Raw genomic sequence first — 19,718 nt, 5'->3', positions numbered from 1 at the left:
GTTTGGGCAGGTAATGAGAAGGCCCTTAGATGCTCCCGTAAGAACAAAAATTTGTTACCAAGAGCTTGACACAAAGAAAGGTAGAGGTAGACGAAACTTACTTGTGGGAAGGTAATAAAACAAGACTTAATGGAGTGGAATATAGTTTGGCGGACGGTGTGCCTTAGGATGGAATGGAGAAAAGCTATTAACATGGTGGAAAGTTAGACCCGTTGTTATTCTTATATTCTAGATGGTCCCTTTTTAATCTGTTTCCTCTTCATCTCCCCCTTCTTCTTATTTTCCCCTTCTTTTCCTTTGTCTTTTTTTCCCTTCCCCATCTTCTTCTTCTTCTTCTTCTTCCTTTTTTTAGCACCCCTTATATATATATATATATATATATATATATATATATATATATATTCTTCTTATTATTATTAGTATTATTATTATTTATTTATTTATGTTTATTTTACCCCTTCGTACATTTCATTTAGATTCATCTACCGCCAACCCCAATTAGTTTGAGATAAATGTGTTGTTGATATTGATGTGTAACCTATTTTGCAAAGTTTTATCTGTGAGATTCCAAGCGGACATATATTTTAAATAATTATTTTTATTAATATTTACACATGATATCATTAATTGAATAAATTCCTTCCATATAGAATGATGGCCCTATTTGTAGTTTTTAATTTATACATAATAATATTGATTGAATAAAATTTAGGGGTTCAGTTTACAAATTGTAATGCATGCTTAGTTGCTTACCCTTGAAATATGAGGATTGCCAAGGTTATAAACTAGCCAACATTTATTTTTCATATGTAATTTATTGCGATTAAAATTTGCACATTCACTGCACATATAATTTATTTTCCATATGCAGTTAACATTTAATTGTTTAATAATTTCAGGGTATAAACTTTTGTTATAGAATAGTGGGATTATGAAGTTACACTGTCATAGGAGGGAAATAAAATTTTAAATAATCTTAACCAATGTTATTAAAATCGGCTCAGTTATTGACTTGGTCGAGATACCGGGTCACTAGGTCACTGGTTGAATTAGTGGGTTATTGGTTAAACCGCATGACCCGATGATTATATGTAAATTTATATTAAAAAAATTATAAATATACTCAAATATATGGAAAAAATAATATATTTTCTTAATATTTTAATATAAAAAATAATAACACTACAAGAAATATGATTATTTGTGACAAAAATTTAGTGATGAATATACAATTGGTCACTAATAATATATTATCTGTGACCAAATTTTATTTTGTCACTATAATTATTTTTAATTATGACAAAATGATAAATTGTCACTATAATTTCATTAATAGTGACAAATATATATTTATCACAAATAATTCGTCACTAATAATATATTATTTGTTGCCAAATTTTATTTTGTCACTATAATTTTTTTTAATTGTGACAAAATGATAATTTGTAACTAAAATTTCATTAATAGTGACAAATATATATTTATCACAAATAATTCGTCACTAATAAAAATTATTAATTAAAACACTATTTTCACATAATCATATCGTCATTGATATAAAATTTTAAAGATGCAAAAAAAAAGTAATAGTAACAAAATTGTAAGTTATTATTAATTCTATATCATAATATTGACAATTATAAAACTTATCAATCATTTTTTGTTATTAGTGACAACTCACAAATAATTCATCATTAATGATTTGAAACATTTATATCTAAAATTATTCGTCACAAATATTTAATATCAATATATTGATAATGGTGAAAATTTTCTCACTACTATTATAAAAAACTATTAGGGACAAAAACTAAACTTTGTCATTAATATTATATTATACTATATGAAGACTTCTTATTCCCTCGTAATAGAGAAATCCTTAACAAAACCAAAAAAATTATACTAAAAACTAGAGATATATGTTAGTCTATAGATATTTTGTTCGTAACAGATATACTCCCTCACACATCCCAATACCAATTTTAAAAAGTTCTCACTTATAAAATAAAAATAAAAATCTCCTAATGGTTTCAAATTGCTAATTTCACGCCACGAAATACTAACCAACAGTTATGGCTTATGGCACGTTCTACGAAAACAATATTCAAGTGAAAAGAAATTCAAGTAAGTGATGCACGTTTCATAATTCAACTAACAGTGAATCATTTAAATTAAAAAAAAATAGTGATTGAAACGTAAAACACGGAAATCAAGCTACATGAATATCTTGTGATTTCAAGTAACTTCAACTACATAGCATAATAGTAAATCCACGGTCACTTCTAGCATATTCTACAAAAAAACAAAGAATGTCAATTCTCAAAAAATTTCATCAGCGTGTCTTTTGGTTGGGTTCTTAAACAAGATGTCAAAAAGAGAGCAAGCTTCTTGATTGAAGATTTGAAATAATATCTGTTAGAGATTTTGAATAGTCTTTGCTGGATTAAAGGTAAGTTTTTTTACACCTTCTGCCTCTAATGGTGTAAGTTTTTTTCAGTTTAAAAAAATCTGAAATATAATATATGGTTTTGCCTCCTCTTTTTCTAGAACTTGGTAGAAAACGAAAAGACTTACTTAGTTCAACTCTTGTTTTACTTTTACTTTTTTTAATTTTTTAATTTTTTTGGCCAATAGTTCACCTCTCCCATCACCTGTATGTTCCTTTTTCTTTTTCAGTTAGAGTATGAATATCCCCCTGTCGTGATATTCTTTTTTTATCTTCAAATTGTAAAAGAAAAAAAGTTTGAGTTTGTTATTGTTTCTGAAATATTCTTTATATTTATTAAATGATTTAATTTTATTTGGATTTTTGTGTTTGATTTTTGTAATTGGTAGATGGTGAAATCACCGAGACTGAATTCTAAAAGGATTTCTATTGATCAACCTTTATCCCCTCTTCTTGAAAAAGAAGTAAGTGACTCCCAACCTAATGATGCTTGTATTGCCTCTAAAACTATCCATGAAGAACAAGTTGAAGTTGATAAAAGTAGTCTTGCAATATGTTTTTCTATTAAAAAATCTATAATATTATTAATGGAGTTGCTAAAGTTCTAATTTTTTATTTTATTTTAGGTGATCATATCCTTAAGAAGAGACGTGGACATACGATAAATGCGAAGCTTCAAAAGAGAATGGCAAAGGGAAAAAGTTTAGGCATTTAGTTTTTTTTTTTTTAGTTTAAGAATTCTTCAGTGTTTGTTGTCATTGATTTATAGGTATTTGAATTTGGGAGCTTTGTTGAATATATTTTCTTTTGTTTTTGTTGTTGTAAGTAAATATATGTACTGGATAATTTATTTTTAAATGTTAGATTTGAATTATTGAAGGTTTATTTTTTTAAATAACAATTGCTATCATTTCTATCTACAACTAAAATAGATGTCACAATTCCAAATAAATTTGAATAATAAGAATTATAAATCATTTTAAGAAATTTATAACAGTGACAAAAAAATTGGTAATTATTTGTAAAATAATAGTGACAAATAATTTGTCATTATAGTTATTATTATAATGTGACAATTAAATCATCACTAATGTTGTAAATATCTGTGACAAATTATTTGCGTCATTATTATTTACAAATATTCGTGAAATAATTTTTTATCACAATAAATACCTTTTATAGTGTCATCAAAAAATATCGTCACTAATTTAACAGTGACTTTAGCATTAGTAACGAAAGTTGATGAAATAAAATATCGTCACAAAAGTGATCTTGTGACGATTTTTATATTCTTCAGTGACAATTTTTGTCATCACTAATAGTGTAATTTTTTGTAGTGTAAATTACACATTATTGTTGAATAAAAGATCAAACAAATATATAATGCTTGTGATATTGGTGTTTCAGGTTCTGTAAACGATATCTCTAACTATAAATTAAATTAAAATTTCTTACATAGTGCATAATTGAGATAATATTAATATTGCAGGTACATAACCTATGTAAGCAGTGGCAGACCCAGGATATTTTCTTTATGTCTGCACAATTTTTTATTTTTTATTTTAAAGATCATGATCATGATTCAATTTTTGCTTCCACTTCAAAAGTAAAGTTTTGGTGAATCAACCAAAATTTTAAGGAAATAATAGATAATGATAATTAAAAAAAATTAAACACCACAAAAAGACATTTTTAAAATATAGTATAATTGTAGGAGTTAATCAATCAAAAACCCATCTTTGTCAATGTCTATTTGATCCAAAGTTGGCCACTTTTGTTTCACAAAAAAATGTGAAAAATCTCATGCGATTCTCCTCCACTTGATGAAGATTGAATTTCAGGAATGTTGATGTTTATTAAGATTTGGAGCTAATATTGTTTATAAAAAAAAGAAAGAAAAAAAGACAAAGCAATGAGCTAGGGTTTAAGCTTTAAACTTTTAATTGTAGGAGTTGGTTGGGTTGGATATTATTTTACCTTTTTCCTTTAATCTTCATATTTCTTTTTTTTTCTTTTTACTTGACTTGAATCACCCATCTCATGTGAATTTTTTTTTCCCCAACTTTGTGTCTGCAAGTGCATACACTTGCACTCACCTGCGTTCGCCATTGTATGTAAGTCAATAAGCAACAGATCACTCAAATATGTCAATTATGATTATTATTTTTTGGAATTTTTTTAAATAAACTGAGGTGGGTCACCGGTTAATCGATCAAGTCAGTGGTTTTTACCAAAATCGGTCGGTCGTACCGGGTTCAATGCATGATTGATCTATTGCTTCACAGATCGATTATACGACCGGTTCACCAGTTCCCGGGTCGACCTGACCAGTCCGGTCCGGGTTTATTAACAATGATGCTAACAACAATATGGGTCAGATTTTTTTATCTTTTATTATTTCTACATGTATCTTTATAATCATATATCATAAGTGCTTAAGATTTAAATATTATGTTAGGCGCCAAATATCATATTACATTATGTTATGTGTCTAATATTATATTATATTATTTGCTTAATATTATATTATATTGTGTTAACTGTTATATTAAAGTTATATTATATTGAAGCAGTTTTGCTATTGTTATTTGTCCTAGAACAATATCTTGCTATGGAGTTATTTAATTTTATTTTTCAGATCAAATGCAAAGAATGATATAGAATATTTCATTGTAAGAATAGATAATCTATCTCAAAAAATTTGTGGCGTGTAGTTTACATGGGCTAAATAACATTTTATATTTTAGGACCCGCAGGAATATATAAATCATTTTTATTAGTCTCATTAAATTTACATTTAAATTTCAATTAAAATTTGCTAATTGTAAGAAATTTTAATAATTTGCATTTTATTATAAAAAAAATTATGATAAGATCTACGAAAAATATTGGACAATTTACGATATATCATTTTAGTGGATCAAGAAAGCCCGTCTAGGCCTTGTATTTTTAAAAAGCAGGCTAGACTACGCCAATATTTTAGTTTGTAAGGTTAAGAATTCAAGTCAAACTTAAAATATTTTATATAAATTCAAGATGAGAGATATTTTTACTACCAAAATCTTTCACTATCAACTTACTACCTATCTAATCACCATTGAATTAACATTTTCTCTTTCTTTAAAAACTTTTTGACATTCTCTCTCTTTGATCCAATGATAATTAAATGGGTAGTAAGTTGGTAGTGGAAAATTTTAGTAGTAAGAATATTCTTCCTATAAATCCAATTTATTTAAACTAAAGTCTAACATAACTTGACTTGCCCATTTACATGGAAAAATCTTATCCAAATTTTACGGTCAATGGATTAGTAGGATCATTTACAGTAATTTTTGCTGCTCCATTTTACCGTTTGGCATCATATAAACAATACAATGTCACTAAGGTTGCTAAACGAGTTAGGGGTCTTTGGCTCGGCTCATGAAGACCTGAGCTTACATGTTTAAAATTTGTTGTTGGCACCAGGCTTGAACTTGTATAAAAGTTCGTTTAATAAAAAGGTCTCAAGCTCCAATTCGAAAGCTCGACCTTAGAGTCTCTCAGGCCGGCTAGTATATTATTTTTTATTTTTATTTTTTATATTACTTGTAATAACTCTTTCTTTCTCCTCAATTCATTTCATCCTATTTTCTTGGTTAAACATGATTTTTGAATGATTTTGTTCTATATTATGCTGTTTGGATATATTTTAAATTCATGAATATTTATGGAATTATTACTGCTGTTGATTATATATTCTGTTTGAATAAATTTTTATTGTCTTATTTTTTAAATCATGCTAACAGGCTAAATCATGTTTTTATTTTTTATAAATAAGTCGGGCCACAGGCCAATAATTATATTTATAACAGGTAACAGGCTTGATCAGGCTGACACATTTTAACACAGACTTAGCCTTTTAAGAGTAAAACTCGGCTCGGCCCGTTAACACCCTTAAATGTCACTGCCTTAAAAAAAAAATTCAACGCAGTTTGCGTCTTTGCGACCATAAATTCTTCTTCTTCTTTTTTTTTTATCTCAAAAATCAAAAATCAAAAATCAAAGACCAATTCTATAAAATATTCTAAATTTTTAAAATATTCTAAATATTCTAAATGAGCTGTGAATGAAACACTCAGGATTTTAGTCATTTATTTATATTGTTCGAATCTTTAAAAAACATTGTTATGAAGAACACAGAAATATTAAAAGATATGGTAATTGCAATTGGACTGCAGCACGCCATGTTCACTGTGACTCAATGATAAAAAATAGTTGATTCAACCAGCTAAGATAAACATTATAAAATATTTTCTTGGATAGATATATACACGTGCATAAAAATTTCAATATATATATATACATATATATATTTAGAGTTGAAAAGAAGTCAAAAAAAGAATACGAGTAATATTCTGACTTTTAACTTTTATTTGGCCATAAAATAGGAGTTGAAAAGCGAAATACGCGCATTATGCAAGTGGAACTCAGGGTGTTCGTTGTCAAACATCATGTAAATTAAGGAGCTCGTTTACATATGCTGCAACGTTGCTATCGTTGTCTAAAGATCTGTTTGAACGAGTTTTTTTTTTTCTCTAAAAGTTATTTTTTTTTAGAAAAAAAATATTTTTCATTTTAAGTTTGTTTGGATGTCTGCTTTTAAAAAAACAGAAGTCATAAAAAAATTAAAAATTTATTTTTTTATAAGTTAAATAATTTTAATTTATAAAAAAAACAGAAGTCAAAAGTTAATTTTTTTCAAAAATTAAATATTTTTATAAAAACATAAATAACTTTAACTTTTGTAAAAAAATATTCTTAAAATAAGAAAGAAATAAAAGTTATTTTTCTTAAAAGCCCTAAATCTAATCAAGAGTCATGTTCACGAGTGTTCCAAATTATTAGAGGTGGCAAAGCGGGCTGCCCGTCCCTGCCCGCCAAAAAGCGGGCTGGCCCGCCCCGCCCCGCCATCGAAGGTGGGCTAGATATCTCAGCCCGCTCCGTCCCGTTTGGGCGGGCGGGGCGGGCTGTCTGTAAGCCCGTCACATTTTACACTAAAAATTTAAAAAAAAAATAAAAAAATCAGCCCGGGCGGGCTTGGCGGGCAACGAGTTTAGAAAACTCAGCCCGCCCCGCCTCGTTTGGCGGGCGGGGCGGGCTCGGCCCATTTTGCCAGCTCTACAAATTATGTCCACTTGTCCAGCAAAAAGAAGTTTGGTGTGTTCTGGATTTTTATATAATTTTTAGGGTTTAAAATTTTTGAGAAAATATCTTCTTCTACATGCATAATAAACATGTAGGTATCGTTAAAAAGAGAAAAGAGACAAAATTATAATGAAATCCATATATTTATTATGTGTAAAGCAAAATAAATTTTTTTCATATAACATCAAAAGTTTTTAACCCTTCTTATTAATTTTGGGTCATTGATTTGCCGACAATTCATTTTTACATTTTACCCTCTTCCCACGACCCACGAACACATACACAAAGCTAAAACTTGAACTCTCAAGTATAAGGTGCTTCGCATAAAAAAAAAAACGTAAGATTTTGATGCAGATAGTGCAAACTGGCTAACAAGTACTATAAGTCATTAAATATTAATGTACGCTAAAATGAGGAACATTTTTCTTAAGCTTGCTTATACAACATCTTAAAGGTTACTTGAGGGATTTGATAAATTAATAAAACTTCAACTAATTAAGTAACATTTATAAACTTTGATGGTTGCCACATGGCAAGATAACTACACAAATAAATGGATGTCTGTGTGAATTGTGACGCACTTCGCCAGAGAAAAGAGGTGGCGTGATTTTTAATTATATTTAATTTACACTTACCTACTTTCAGCATTGTTATGTGCTCTGATTCATTATTTAAAAAGCATAAATGAAAGGTGTACAGCAAAAGTAATTCACATAATTATCATAACCATTGAATGGGTTGTTGATTTTTTGTTTTTTAATGTAATTATGGTATTCTTTCTAATGAGTAGTTTAAGAAATCCTTGGTCATAGTTGTAATTATGGAATTAGTCCACTATCATTCCTGTTCTGCCATTTGTATTAAGCCAAGTGATAAGAGTGGAAAGAAAATTAAATCTAATATTCTTACGTGAATCTATGTTTCATACTTAGATTTTTTTTTTTTAGTACAATCATACTTAGATTTTAATACTTGTTATATCTCTACTGCTAATATTTGATAATAAAAGTATTTCAATTTTATCTTATCCTTGCAAATTTTGTTCAAAAAAACTATTTTTTAAATTTTAATGTGACCGAAGTGAGTAACTTTATCGCTTACTTTAAAACTCACTCTAATTTTTTTAAGGGATTATATTTTTTTATGTAATAGAAAATAAAATATCTCATGTTGCACTCATAAAATTATGTGGGTTCCACTGTACAGGAAAAGAGAAAAAAAAAATTGAAGTGGACTCCACACCTTTTTGAGTGTATAGGAAAAATTTGTTATCTCCTATCACATGAGGTTAATATTTTCATTTTTTTAATTGATAGAATTTTTTTGGGTACAATATTTATTAAATAACGTGAACATGCATGCACATTAATAAATGATTTATGTTCATTTTCTCTATTATTTTCACGGGAAAAATCTATTCTCATGCTATATGATATAAGTTTCTCTCTTACATACTCTTCGATAACTGTGTTACATTTTTCTTTTCTTTGCTTTTTATTTTTTTAGATGATCGAGCCCATAAATTTGTCTCTATGACATAAATAACTTATTTTCTTTAACATGAGATCAATAAAACCCTATTTCTATAGACTCTTTTAATGAAAAAATATCGCAATTAAACAAAGAAAAATAAAAAGAAAACACTTAACCACACTTATATTAAATAATTATTACAACCTAATTCATCGTCACATATCCATCCATTATAAATAACATTACATCTTTTAAATGAGATCAAAATCATAATTACAGAGGAATCATCAATTCACAATATAAAAATATTATAATTGTGTGCTAATTAACTATTGCGCTACAAAACCAACCTGTTTTATAAACTGAATTTTTTTTTTTTTTTTGGAAAAAAACTAAACAGTAAAAATAAACTACTTGCAAAGCCTCGGCCAAACTACTCCATTAGAGTCCCTGCTGAGCCTATCATAACAGCATAAAGGAGGTGAGACAAACTCCTGTAAGGACCAATCAAATAGGCAAAAGAAGTCATTCAATCTGCAACTCCGTTTCCCTCCCTATGAATGTGGGTGATACTTATCCTCCAATCCAAAGTTAATAACTTCTTTATTCTCTGAACCAAAATAAATGCTGGATGACTAAGATTGCATCCCTCTTTAATAAGCTGCTGGGCTACTAGGGAATCGCCTTCAAGCCAAACAAAGCGAAAACCCCTCTTCCAAGCAATCTCGAGGCCAAAAAGACAACCCAACAACTCAGCCATTAAAATATTACCACTTCCAAGATTCTTGCAGAAGCCCATTAGCCACCTGCCAGATGGATCTGTAATAACTCCACCACAAGCAGAGACCTCTCCATTGTTAATACAAGACCCATCAACATTTAGCTTAACCCAGTGCTCTTGAGAAAAAACAAAATTCCGACTTAAACCCCTTTTTTTCTGTTTTGGGATCTTCTCCTGTTAAGGAGGTATGTCCGTATGTGATCAATTAAACTTATTTCAATAAAAAATAATAATTCTATGTTTTTTTATGTGTGCATATGTTTTTGTAGGTGTTGACCATGTGCATCATGTTGAAACAACCGTGATCTTGAAATAAATAAAAAATTAATAGAGGATACCCAAAGGGTGAAGCAAGGAAAAGCTTAAGCAATCCAAACGAAAATCATGAAGTCATTGAAGTTGAGATTTAAAACAAAAATGGACCCACGGAAATCTTATTATTAGTTAATAAAAAAGGGATAGGTAGAGCATCTTGTGGCATTTTCGAAGGATGTCCAGCTTTCTTTTCCTATTTTATTTCTAGTTTTGACTTATATCTACAGACTTTTTATATACTAATTTTTTTAAATAATTTAAATTATACACATGTTTCACAATTTCATATAATATGTACAACTATCTTTTCTGGGCTGGATCATTTCTATTGACTATTGCTATAATTTTATTTTTATCTATTCCAAATTTAGTTTAGCCCAAAAATAAGTTAAATTTTAATTAATTGTGCATTACTCTTACAACAATAAATTTAAGAATTTTTTGAAAAGATAGTTCTTATTATTGTTTAGGCAATTGAATGCTACAAATTTACAATGACAACAATCAGACCTCATTTCATTAAATAAAATTAATCAATAACAATAAATTGAAAAATACTAAATGATACAAAAAAAAAAACACTGAAATAATTTATGAATTCAAATAGTTAAAAAACTACTGCGATTAATTACTTACATATTTACTTCTTAATTTAATTTTTTTCTAACCATAAATAATTATTAGCCATTTGTAAATTTTCATAATGTTTGCGTAAGAAATATTACGAGAGACCTTGCCATTCCTTACGAATGAATTTCCACCAATTCATTATGGTTAATACTTTTCTCATTTCACATGAGATAAGGATTACTTACTACAGAGACAATAAATAAGGAGAAAAAAGAGAGAATAAAATGAGAGAAAAAATTTGCAATGAGACCCACGTTTGAATGTGTATGTAGAAATATTTTGGTCTTTTATGTAAAAAGAGAGACATTAACCCATTCATTATTCATTTAGTAATGGCTAAATGCATTTGTTTTTATTTTGACGATTAACATATAAACAAAATCACCTAATAAAACTGAGATTGATTAGTTTAGTCTTTTTATTTTAGATTTTAATAAAATTAATTTTCAAAAAATTGATGTTTAAAGAATTGGTTTATGTTTGAAAATAATATTTTAAAAATAAGTTTAGAAAATTTATTTTGTTTAATTGGTAAAATTAAATAGTTTTGAAATGTAAATATAGGTATATTTAAAAAAAATATTATTGGTAACCCATGGCGATGGATCACTATCAATGCGCTAAACTAGATCAATTACATCAAGTGAGTTTAATATTAATGTGAAATTCCATCACACTTGAGTATCCCAATAATTTTTTTCTCAAGTGTGTGAAACCTCATACATTAGTATACTCTTCTCGAGAGAGCCCATGGCGGGAGATCACCAAAAAAAGGATTAGGCTAGACCAACTAGATTAGGTAGATCCCATATAATGTCTCAATTCAGAATCTTAAAATATTAAATTTTTAGATCCTCTCATCTAAATATACTTCACTTAATTTATTATCAATCAATGTGAAATTCTATCACACCAAACACATGTTGAATTAATTTTATTTACTTCGGAAAGTTGAAATTTTTTTGCTGCTTTTAAAATTAATTCTATTTGTTCACATTCCATAACTCGAAATTGAATTTTCTCATACATAAAAATAGCACTTGGCAATTCGAAGGGGTGGCACAGTTGATAAACATATTATACTCAGGGAGCGGACTGTTGTAACTAAAAACATATCGTACGAAAGTGATAAAAACATATCGTACTAAAAACATATTATACCTCATACATATTAAGCTTTAGGTGGTGTTTGGTTGAGGAGAAATTTTTAAAATATTAGAGAAATTGAATTGATAGGGAAATGGTAAGAAAGTGAGATAAAGTGAAATAGATAGGAAAATGTAAAAAAAAGTAGTTTGATTGGATAAAATTTTACCAGGAAAATATATGAAAATTTTGAAATTCTATGTTTGGTTTTGAAAAAAATATAGATAGGTAAATGATATACAATTACGATTTTATCCCCATACCCTTATCTTAAACAAACAAACAGCCGTATGCCATTTGTATCATATCTCATTTTGTATTCAAAGAGTATATTGGTTACAAAAAAATTAAGCAAACAGTGACTTTGCCGTGGTTTTACAAAAACCCACATACAAAAATGGTTTTCAAACAGTGCCAAAAGCCATCTTTTTTGGATCCAAATCAAAATTGGATGGCTGGTTTTTTGTCTGAAAGAGCTTCACCAAACACGTCGTTTGTGGAATCCTTTTGTCACTTGCCTTGGATAGTTGGATAAAGACGCCAACCAAACGCCACCTTAATGTCAGTGATAAAAATCTTTAACCTTTATGTCACAAAAGTGATTAGTCTCATTCAAATGCATATCGACACCTTTAGAAAAAAAATAAAATAGCACTTGCCATATCGTACGAAGTGCATTATTTTTGCAGTTATTGATATTACCATCATATCTGTTTTTATATTTATTTAATTTTTTGCGAACACAAGTTGGCTCAAATAGTTTAACCATTCCGAATAAACTTATGAACTTTCTAAGTTACACATATGACCCATTGGTGTTTTTTGAGATTTTAATTTATCAATATGATATTTGATTCACAATATTTATTAATGGGAGTTATTTAATGACGCAAGGGGATCCAGCATCACTGAGTGTCGCGACCTTCCCCTGCGTCACTCATACATTCTTTTCTTTTCTTTTTCAATTCAGTGACGTCCCCTTCCATGGGTCATTCATAGGATTGTGCCAAGTGACGCAATCTCGTTAATCTTTTACCGTAAAATTTCAGAAGATCATAACTTTTGACTTGGGTATCCAAATCAGATGATTTTTTTTTATTTCACATAACTTTTCGAGATCTACGGAATGACACTTCATTTGACATATCTTATCTTCCATTAACATAATTCAAATTTGCAACAATAGTTCCACTTTTTTACAAATTTGAACTATGTTTACAAGAGATAAAATATGTTAAATGAGGTGTCATTGCGTAGATCTCGAAAAGTTATGTGAAATCAAATAAAAATCATCTGATTTGGATACCCAAGTCAAAAGTTATGGCCTTCCGAAGTTTTACGGTAACGGGACTAACAAGATTGTGTCATTTGGCACAATCCTATGAGTACTCCAGGGGAGGGGAGACATCACTCAATTGAAAAAAAAAATGAAAAAAATATGTGAGTGACACAAGAGGAGGGTCGCGGCACTCAGTGCCGCTGGATAATGACCCCCATTGGTAAATACCGTGAATCAAATATCAGATTAAAAAATTAAAGAGATAAAAACCTCAAATGGGTCAAAGAGTCCATATATTATAGTACACCTATTCTGTGTTATTGTTTTTATTTTTAAACAAAAAATATATATTAAGTTAAAGTGCAAAAAAAATTATAATAATCAAATGAATTTTTGACAAAAAGTAGAAATTCTAGAAAAAACAATAGTTTTAATATTTTTTTTCATATGTTAACAATAATATTAAAAAAAAATCATAGCATAAAATCGGTTTTTTGGAAACTTATTTAAAGGCATCTTAAACGAAACCCATCTTATGGAATTAATTAACCAAGAGCACCAGTGAACCTACTAGCTGGTTTAATTGATATTGTTCCTCCAAATAGAGGCACCGAAAAAATATGTACTGCGAAAACAGAAGGAACATGTAAATCCACGCCAAAAAAAAAAAAAAAAAAAAGAACATGTAAATTACTGATCATGTGATTGAATAATTATAATCCGAATAGAATATACGATGCAGAGATTTATAAGAGAAGCTTCCCTACGATTTGGGTTCTCCCTCTAAATATTCCTTTGAAGGCGTAGTAGACCTCCTAAACTATTCTTAATAATAATATGATAGAGGCGCGGGTTAAAGGGGAAGCCGTGGCGGAGGATGATTATTAGCCTATTTCAATTATAATAAGTGGATCAAGTACAACATCTTAACCAAAAACTTTAAAATATTAGGTTTATGGGTCCCCTTCAATTCAGTACCCCACTCTAATACGACTGTCACATGGAAAAGCTATAGTTGGGGACAACCACCAATAAGCTAATTTAGCCTAAATAAGTGAATCTGATATCACATCTCAACCTAAAATTTTAAAGCATTGGATTTATAGATCAATCATCTTATATTCAAATTATTTAACTCGTTACCAATCAACATATAATTCATCACATTTGAATAGTTGGGCTAACGTAACGATTATAATGGCTACCTTAACCTTAATTTTCAAGTCTTCTCACATAAATAATTAGGCCCTTTTAAACTTTGGGATTAATGTTTCTTCTTTTATTGTAAAATTTTTTTATCACACTTAAATAAAAGTGAGAGAGTCCCACTAATTTTTTTTTATTCTTTTCTTTTTTTCTTTACAATAGGATTCACTCATTTCTACGTGAATATGACAAATTTTTTTTACAGTAAAATCAAAAATATTTTTTCCCTTAAACTTTATTCTAATGCGAGTTCAAAATCTTGAATCCAACATAAACTTCGACATAGAAAAATAACTCCTAGTCCTAGGACATATGGTCTGACAGCTGAAGCACATGGCCTTCATGAATCAAAAGCGAAATGCCAGATCCGTTTCAACCACACAAAACAAACGCCATAAAGAAAACTTGTCAAAAGAGCAAAAGCAGAACAAACCTCCATGATCACTATTACCCCTCAGCAAGGCGTGCAAAATGTGCATTCACAGAAGAGTTCAGGACCAACATGAGTGCTTCCCTATACTGGCTTATATCGCATTTATCGGGAACACCGACCAAAATGTCACTATTCATCAAGTTTTTTACTTATATGTCACGCGAATAATGTTATTTCCCAATTTGTCAGGGAGGCAAGTTCACTACCAGATGTAGCGAACTCAGCTTGCTGACGTGTCACATTTTTAGTGGATAACAAGTACCAAGTTAATATATATATATATATATATATATATATATATATATATATGAAGTTCGCTATCGAGTTCGCTACACCGGGTAGCGAACTTGCCCCTGTGACAGATTAAAAAATAACACTGTTCGCGTGGCATTTAGGGAAAAAACTTGATGAACAGTGACATTTGGTCACTGTTCGCCATATGACTTGTATAAATAAATTAAACTAATTAATAATTACCGGCTTTTTGACCGTTATAATCTTTTAGTAATAATTAATTATTAAATTGACCTTCATTATAAACTATTTCGAAAATTTAATCCCTTCAAAAAATATAACATCAATCTGTTCCTGTTTGACCGTTACCACCAAGCCTACCCGGGTATACCCCTCCCTACCTGGGTATTTTTTGAATTTTCTTGTCTACTCGGATAGAGAGGAGTGTACCTGAGTATTTTTCTTGGCATCTGAAAAATTACTTGAATTATTTACCCGAGTAGGGAAGAGTGTACTCAGGTAGGCCTGGTACATAGCATATACAACCACTACCCAAACTTTAGGAGTGACTGCATCCGACGGGTTTTAGTCTCCTGAGTTCACGGGGGATTTTGGAGCCGGGCTTTTGGACCTTCATGCTATGGATGATACAGAGCTGTTGTCTGAGGTATGAATATGATTACGAGGTATGAATATGATTCGTTATATCATAGTGGCCTGTTCATTCAAGTAAGCCAATAGACTTAGTTTGGCTCATTTACTACAGTTTATCGAGAAAATATGTTCTTAATGTTGTTATCTATGTGTCACAGAAGATTAACCCAGTATTACTAGCAGTTTTTCATGAAAAGTTTTGCAACTATTTATACCATCTTATGCAACAACTTGTGTTGGTATTGGTGAAAATCCTAGGTTGTATAGCCAGCAATTTTGACAGTAATATTGGATCTGAATGTCTGAACCTTTAAGCTTTAGCACTTCTGTTTCAATTATTATTCTTATTCTTTTAATTGCACATGTTTATTCTCTATAATCCCTTATATTCCTGCATTTAGCTTAACTTTCTCGCAGCAGAAGTTTATTATCTGTGCTTGCATGTGTTTGTTGGTATAATTTTTTTTCCTCTTATCAGCATGTTATTTCAGAACCTTTTGAACCATCACACTTCATGTGAAAGATATATCCGGGTACACCCTTACTTATCCAGGTAAATAATTCAAGCAATTTCTCAAGTATCAAGAATAATATCCGGATACACCTCTCCCTACTCGGGTAGGCAAAAAAATTCAAAAAATACCCGGGTAGGAAAGGGTGTACCCGGATAAACTTGGTGGTCAACGGTCAAACATGAGCAGATTGATTGATGTTATGTTTTTTGAAGAGGTTAAATTTTCGAAAAAGTTTATAATAAAGGTCAATTTAATAATTAATTATTACTAAAAAGTTATAAGGGTCAAAAACTCAATAATTACCACATTATATTTTTATATTAAATAATTACATAAATCATTGTGTAACATAATCATTTCGCATCCAAAGTGATACTGTGTTAATAATTTATTAGTTTAATTTATACAACCTGGACAAAATCTACACAAAATATTTCTCCATGTCGCGTTCTTAAAATTTAAATGGTCCTCAATTGAAAGCAACTTTTCTCCGGGTCTCACGTGGCTTGTGTCCTTTTTTAATCACTAGTCACTATTCAACAGTCCAGTTAAGCTTTTTAATTTTTATTTTTTGAAAATTGTTTCTTTGTAATTCATTATAAAATTTACTTAAGAGTTATATATGTGGTTATGCAACATATAAAATTAGCCATCAATAGCGTGTGTCTTTAAGTGCTATATAACATAATAAGCTTACATCTAACTGTTGAGGCGTTTTATAATATTATGAGTTCAAGCTTTACAAAAAACACTTATGAGAAGGAATTTGTCCTGAATTGCATTAGTCGTGAAGTGATGAATCGATTAGAATATTAAAAAAAAAAACAAAAAAATATTTCAATTTTTTTTTTCAAAAAAGAAGAAGAAGAAAAGATGTTTCGTTTAATTTGCACAAAAGTATTTCTCTTATTAGCATCATCAAAGATAATTTTATTATAGAATATTCCACCTACTCTCTTTTTTGCTTATCGTACTTATTCATTTTTAATATTATTAGATCAAAATTTCATCCTTTCTCTCTTCTTTTGAGATTTTGATACAATAATATTAAAGATAAGTAAGTAAGATAGGTAAAAAAAAGTAGATAAAATAACCTATCTCTTTATTATAAACACACTACATTACAAATTTCAAATACAAGTTTAACATATTTTTATTTATGTGATGGTGAAACAAGATACAATCTTATTTATTTCGAGAACATTAGTTAATTTAAGGAAAAAGTATGTATCATTTTAAAGGATGTAAAATTATGTCATTTTAAGTGAGAGAAATAGATAGATAAAGGAGGAGAGAGAGTGGATAAAAAAATATAAAGGTGTGGATCTCATCTCTTTATAAGAGTGAAATAATACAAATTATGTCATTTAAAAGGACAAATAATTTTCTTATAATGAAAAAGTAACGGCCTAGCTAGTGACTAAAAAGCATGTAGAAAATATAATTGAGCAACTCAAGCATTATCAACATGTGATAATGGTTTACTATCTCAAGCTGATTTTTATTATCCGAAGCTGATTTTTAAGTACATTTTAGTGATTTTACCAATCACTCAGTTTTTTTGTACTCAATTTTAAATAATCATTGTCATAGTATATCTTACTACTTTATCATCATACATATTCTTCTATATTTTTACTCTATTATATATTTTATATATACTTTTATGTTTATTCTACCTATTATTTTTCAATACTATTATATCAAAATCTCAAGAGAAAAGAGAAAAAATTAATATTAATAAAAATTCTGATCTAACGGTATTAGAAATAAATAAATAAAACAGACATGAAAAAAAGAGAGCATAATATTATATCCTTATATTAAAACCTTACTTTGATCACGTGAACAATGTGATGTAGTCAATTATTAAAAATAAGCACATCTGTCTTTGCTACCACACACACCTCCAACCCCACCTCCAACACACACAAACCCACGGACACAAATATCGATAGGATCGTTCAAAAAATTATACGTATATAATTTTATTGATCCTATACGTATAAACAAAGAAACTACGGACATGCTCGATCGTGTTTCCAATCGATGTGGACAATGTGATGTAGTCAACTATTAAAAAAATAATTAAAATATCGATAAGGATCGTTCAAAAAATTATACATATATAAATTTATTTATCCTATACGTATAAACAAAGAAACTATGGACATGCTCGATTGTGTTTCCAATTTTTTTAAACCATTTTGATGAGTAGTTTTAAGAGTTGATTTTAAGAATAAAAGAATAAAAAAAATTTGGTAAATTTATTTTAAAAAGAGTTTAAAAAGTTAAAAAACATAAAAAAAATCTGCTTGGAATATTTGTTCCAAGAACATTTAAAAAAAATGTTTGATTGGTAAAAAATTTCTTGTTAACTTCTTTTGATAATCTTTTTAATATATGTAAAATTTAATTAAGATATATTTTAACGGAATATATTTTTAAGACCAATGCAAATCATATTATGAATTCATCCTTTTAAGATGTTATTTTCTATATAATTATCAAGTTTTAAAGATGTTATAAGGGTTAATTTTATAAGAGTTATGTTGTAGGAAAAGTGATTGTATAATGTTATAGAGATTCGTTTTGCGTGCTTTAGTTTTTTTTTTTACTTTAAAAAGTGCGGGCCCCACAAAATATAGTGTGTGTAGGAATTTTTTGTGTGTCATGTGACATAATATATGCAAACCCATGTTATAATTATCAAGTTACTATAACATGCATGTAATAAACCAAAGCTAATACGATAAAAAAATCAACATGTTTAATAAACAACAAATATATAAAATAAGTTAGATTTTAATATGTTAATAAGCAACACATATACAATTATCCAGTCACTTGAAAATTAATTATCCAAATATGAAGTCTACAATTTAACAAATCAAATAAGCCAAACTAATAATTGTTATGTTGTGCCCTAACTAATTTGCAATATGATCATAGCATGCTAACATTTTCACTGCACCTTCATCATATAACCTCAATAACTTGTTATCATTGAAAGCTTGCTAGAAGTTTCATTCAAAGTCTCTATTTTTGTAGTATCCATGTCTTCCCACTTTCTAAATAATTCATCACATAAATTTCACTTGTCTATATAATAATGAATAACACAACACATTATCACTATGAGTCGTTGCTTAAAAAGTTTATATTAAGACATTAACTTTAAAATGGAAAATCTATTCTTTAACTCTAAAGCATAACTCAATTGGCTTTCTTAAAAATGAATGTTTATAATTGAATAACTCCTCACGATTCCTTGGTGGTATTCTCTTACGTAATATGCATAATATCTTTTGCCCTTAGAAAGGGAAAGGAAATCTCTTGTGCAAGGAATCATGATAATAAGAATCTAAATACATATGAATCCCTAGAGGAAGAAGGCTTTCAAGTGGTTTGCAGTGAATGCA

The sequence above is a fragment of the Gastrolobium bilobum genome, unplaced genomic scaffold (assembly GCF_033153095.1).
Source record: "Gastrolobium bilobum isolate Gb01-03AN ecotype WA unplaced genomic scaffold, APGP_CSIRO_Gbil_v1 utg1383, whole genome shotgun sequence".
Classification (NCBI taxonomy): domain Eukaryota; kingdom Viridiplantae; phylum Streptophyta; class Magnoliopsida; order Fabales; family Fabaceae; genus Gastrolobium; species Gastrolobium bilobum.
The sequence above is the reverse complement of the archived record's forward strand: the minus strand, read 5'-3'. Positions refer to the sequence as shown.